Here is a 5587-nt window from a genome sequence, read left to right as displayed (position 1 = left end):
TGACCCTAAGTGATCAAAGACTATTCTTCTCTATGGCGTACATGACAGAATTACTCTAAAAGCACCCTCTTCCATAGACTTACACAGTAATTATGACAACTTCCGGAGGACGTACTCCAACCTATCAGAGCTGACCCAATCAAAAGATCAGAGAATTAATCTTGTACTGGAAGCATAAATACAGCTAGCTAGCACTGCAGTGCATAAAATGTGTCAAGTAGCTGACTCAGAGAGAGAAAGACAATAATTTTACAGTTTTCAACAAATTAAGTTCTTCAAAAATGAAGGAGAAGCAAGAGAGAGAGAGTATTTTATTTTCTCACTTTCACTTACCTACTCAAACAGCCTCCACAAACAGAGAGGGATGCTATGTTAGCTAGCTGGCTATGTCTATCCAACACTGGAACTACAAGTCAAGGTAAGCTTTTGGTTTTATTAATATATTGCCACCGGGGCCAGACGGTGTAACTGCTAAACTGCTTGCTGTACACTGTACTGTATGATTTAGCGGGTTTATTAACGAGTTAGTTCTAGTAGCTAGCTATGTTGACTATGATGCATTAGCAAATATGGTGAAGATGTAGGCTGTGTGTAGCGGTTAGCGGTGATGGTATGAAGGTTTGGCTTGGAAAGGTTTTTTCGCCTGGTCACAGACAGCTGTTGTATTGTGCACTGAAGTCCACAAGTGAAGGGAAAAGGTGAGAGGAGGAGAGCGCGTACATGCAAGAAGGAATTATACAACAAGCAAATGATCATGCTGTTTGTATGTGGCTGCAATGAAAGTGAACTGTGTTCATTCCGCTGATTCTGTTGAAAAACCTTTCTTAAAACGGAAGCACGAGGATAAACATACCCGATTTCTCGTTTGCAACTGTTGGACTAATGACTACACCCTAGATCAGCTAGATGCAGACAAAAGTGTGCAAGGTGGTATTGAATGTGTCACTGTCTGTCACCTCGATTACTCCGTTTTTTCTCTCTTAGGCTAGGTTGTAACAAACTTATTTGTATTTATTATGCATCCCCATTAACCGCTGCCAAGGCAGCAGCTACTCTTCCTGTGGTCCAGCAAAATCAAGACAGTTCATACAATTTTAAAAACATAACAATACATTCACAGATTTCACAACACACCGTGTGCCCTCAGGCCCCTACTCCACCACTACCACATATCTACAGTACTAAATCCATGTGTATGTGTGTATAGTGTGCATGTTATCGTGTGTGTGTATGCATGTGTCTGTGCCTATGTTTGTGTTGCTTCACAGTCCCCGCTGTTCCATAAGGTGTATTTTTTAAAATCTAATTTTACAGCTTGCATCAGTTACTTAATGTGGAATAGAGTTCCATGTAGTCATGGCTCTATGTAGTACTGTGTGCTTCCCATAGTCTGTTCTGGACTTGGGGATTGTGATGAGACCTCAGGTGGCATGTCTTGTGGAGTATGCATGGGTGTCCGAACTGTGTGCTATAGTTTAAACAGATAGCTCTGTGAATTCAGCTTGTCAACACTTTATACAAAAACAAGTAGTGAGCCATGAGAGATTGACATGGATATCATTAATGTTAGCTCCCCGTGTACAGCTCGATCTTTGTGGCACTTAACCACACGACTGAACAGTAGTCCAGGTGCGACAATTAAGAAGGCAGAGCAGCGCTTTATTATGGACAGACTTCTCCCCATCTTAGCTACTGTTGTATCAATAGGTTTTGACCATGACAGTTTACAATCTAGGGTTACTCCAAGCAGTTTAGTCACCTCAACTTGCTCAATTTCTACATTATTCATTACAATATTTAGTGGAGGTTTGGGGTTTAGTGAACGATTTGTCCCAAATACAATGCTTTTAGTTTTTGAAATATTTAGGACTAACTTATTCCTTGCCACCCATTCTGAAACTAACTGCAGCTCTTTGTTAAGTGTTGCAGTCATTTAATTCACCCTAACCCTAGTAGGCTTAAACTGAATATATGGCAAATAGGAGTGGCACTATCGTCCACTATTATCCTCAGTAATTTTCCATCCCAGCTGTCAGACCCCAGTGGCTTGTCATTGTTGATAGACAACAATACGTTTTTCACCTCTTCTACACTCACTTTACGGAATTCAAAAGTACAATGCTTGCCTTTCATAATTTGGTCAGATATAATTGGATGTGTAGTGTCAGTGTTTGTTACTGGCATGTCATGCCTAAGTTTGCTAATCTTGCCAGTGAAAAAAATCATTAAAGTGATTGGCAATATGAATAAGCCATCTGATTAAATGAATGATGGAGCTGAGTTTGCCTTTTTGCCCAACATTTCATTTAATCTTTGTTTCATAGTATAGTTTCTTCTTTATTTAGTTTAGTCACATGATTTCTCAATTTGCATTACCTTTGCCAATCTGTTGTGCTGCCAAACTTATTTGCCATACCTTTTACCTCATCCCTTTCAACCATACAATTTTTCAATTCCTCATCAATCCATGGGGATTTAACAGTTGTTGCAGTCATTTTCTTAATTGGTGCATGCTTATTAGTAACTGGAAGAAGCAATTTCATAAATGTGTCAAGTACAGCATCTGGTTGCTCCTCATTACATACCACAGACTAGCAAATATTATTTACATCAACATAAGAATCACTGCAAAACTTATTGTATGACCTAGGCCCCTTTTTTCTCAATTTCCACCTTAATGATGTGCCCAAAGTAAACTGCCTGTTGCTCAGGCCCTGAAGCCAGGATATGCATATAATTGGTACCATTGGAAAGAAACACTTTGGAGTTTGTAGAAATGTTAAAATAATGTAGGAAAATATAACACAATAGATATGGTAGGAGGAAGAAAAACCATCCTCTTACAATGGCAAGTATAAGGTAATACGGGAAAAAATGCTCCCTGGATGTAATTCCTATGGCTTCCACAGGGTGTCAGCAGTCTATGTTCAAGGTTTCAGGCTTGTAACTTCAAAAATGAATAAGAAATAACAGTTTTAGTAGAAGGACACAGTCTTGGAAATTCGTGTTTGCGATCGCCATGATGACAGGATGCACCTGCTAAAATCGGTTTCCTATTGAACATAATTCTTTCCGTAAGAAATATTATAGTTTGATTACATTTTAGGGTATCTGAGGAGTAAATAGAAACGTATTTTGACTTGTTGAAGTTTAGGGGTAGAATTTCGGATTCCTTTCTCTGCATGTTGAACGAGTGGATTACTAAAATCGATGGCATCAACTAAACAGACTTTTTGGGATATAAAGAAGGATTTTTATCTAACAAAACGACACTACATGTTATAACTGGGACCCTTTGAATGACAAATCAGAGGAAGATTTTCAAAAAGTAAGTGAATATTTAATCGCCATTTGTGAATTTATGAAACCTGTGCCGGTGGAAAAATACTTTGATGTGCGGCACCGTCCTCAAACAATCGCATGGCATGTTTTTGCTGTAATAGCTACAGTAAATGACATATAATGGCGCCGGAAGAAATGGCAGCAGTTTTACGGGCGCCCAACCGATTGTGCTATTATGTGGGGTTTTTTGCATTATTTGTAACTTATTTTGTACATAATGTTTCTGCAACCGTATCTTACGGCAGAAAAGAGCTTCTGGATATCAGGACAGCGATCACTCACCTCGGATTAGACAAAGATTTTTTCAACAACAAGCAAGACTCACATGATATTCTCCAAACACCCAGCATGGCCGACATCCCAGTTATTCGCAAGAGGAAGCGACGCAGGTACAGAGGACAAAGAGCCGGATGCCATCAGGACCTGCAGAAGGCGAGTAGGAAAGCTGCCGTTAAAACCTCTTACATCTAGACGTTCCGCTAGCAGAACACCTGCTCCAATATCCAATGATAGGCGTGGCGCGAATTACAAATTCCTCAAAAATACAAAAACTTCAATTTTTCAAACATATGACTATTTTACAGCATTTTAAAGACAAGACTCTCCTTTATCTAACCACACTGTCCGATTTCAAAAAGGCTTTACAGCGAAAGCAAAACATTAGATTATGTCAGCAGAGTACCCAGCCAGAAATAATCAGACACCCATTTTTCAAGCTAGCATATAATGTCACAAAAAACAAAACCACAGCTAAATGCAGCACTAACCTTTGATGATCTTCATCAGATGACACGCCTAGGACATTATGTTATACAATACATGCATGTTTTGTTCAATCAAGTTCATATTTATATAAAAAAACAGCTTTTTACATTAGCATGTGACGTTCAGAACTAGCATTCCCACCGAACACTTCCGGTGAATTTACTAAATTACTCACGATAAACGTTCACAAAAAACATAACAATTATTTTAAGAATTATAGATACAGAACTCCTCTATGCACTCGCTATGTCCGATTTTAAAATAGCTTTTCGGTGAAAGCAGATTTTGCAATATTCTAAGTAGATAGCCCGGCATCACAGGGCTAGCCATTTAGACACCCACCAAGTTTAGCCCTCACCAAAGTCAGATTTACTATAAGAAAAATGTTATTACCTTTGCTGTTCTTCGTCAGAATGCACTCCCAGGACTTCTACTTCAATAACAAATGTTGGTTTGGTTCAAAATAATCCATAGTTATATCCAAATAGCGGCGTTTTGTTTGTGCGTTCAAGACACTATCCAAGGGTGATGAAGGGTTACGCGCCCGACACGTTTCATGACAAAAAAAATCTAAATATTCCATTACCGTACTTCGAAGCATGTCAACCGCTTTTTAAAATCAATTTTTATGCAATTTTTCTCGTAAAAAAACGATAATATTCTGACCGGGAAATCGTATTTTAGTACAAAGAGAGAGAAAATAAAAACATGGTGTCCCCTCGTGCACGAGCCTCAGTCTCATAGTACTCTGACCGGCCACTATCCAAACGCGTTAATGTTTTTCAGCCAGGGCCTGCAAAGCAACCATTCAGCTTTTTGCCGCCTTCTGGGAGCCCATGGGAGCCGTAGGAAGTGTCACGTAACAGCAGAGATCCCCTGTTTTGGATAGAGATGATCAAGGAGGCCAAGAAATGGTCAGACAGGGTACTTCCTGTACAGAATCTTCTCAGGTTTTGGCCTGCCAAATGAGTTCTGTTATACTCACAGACACCATTCAAACAGTTTTAGAAACTTTGGTGTGTTTTCTATCCAAAGTTAATAATTATATGCATATTCTAGTTTCAGGGCAGGAGTAATAATCAGATTAAATCGGGTATGTTTTTTATCCGGCCGTGAAAATACTGCCCCCTATCCATAACAGGTTAACATCAATATTACTCGCCAATGTGCAATCATTGGACAATAAATTAGACGAGGTACGATTACGAATATCCTACCAACGGGACATCAAAAACTGTAATATCCTATGTTTCACGGAATCATGGCTGAATGACGACATGGATATTCAGCTAGCGGGATACACACAGCACCGGCAAGATAGAACAGCACACTCCGGTAAGACGAGGGGGGGGCGGTCTGTGCATATTTGTAAACAACAGCTGGTGCACGAAATCAAAGGAAGTCTCTAGATTTTGCTCGCCTGAAGTAGAGTATATTGTGATACATTGCAGCCCACACTACTTGCCTAGAGAGTTCTCAG

The sequence above is a fragment of the Salmo trutta genome, chromosome 30 (assembly GCF_901001165.1).
Source record: "Salmo trutta chromosome 30, fSalTru1.1, whole genome shotgun sequence".
Classification (NCBI taxonomy): Eukaryota; Metazoa; Chordata; class Actinopteri; order Salmoniformes; family Salmonidae; genus Salmo; species Salmo trutta.
The sequence above is the reverse complement of the archived record's forward strand: the minus strand, read 5'-3'. Positions refer to the sequence as shown.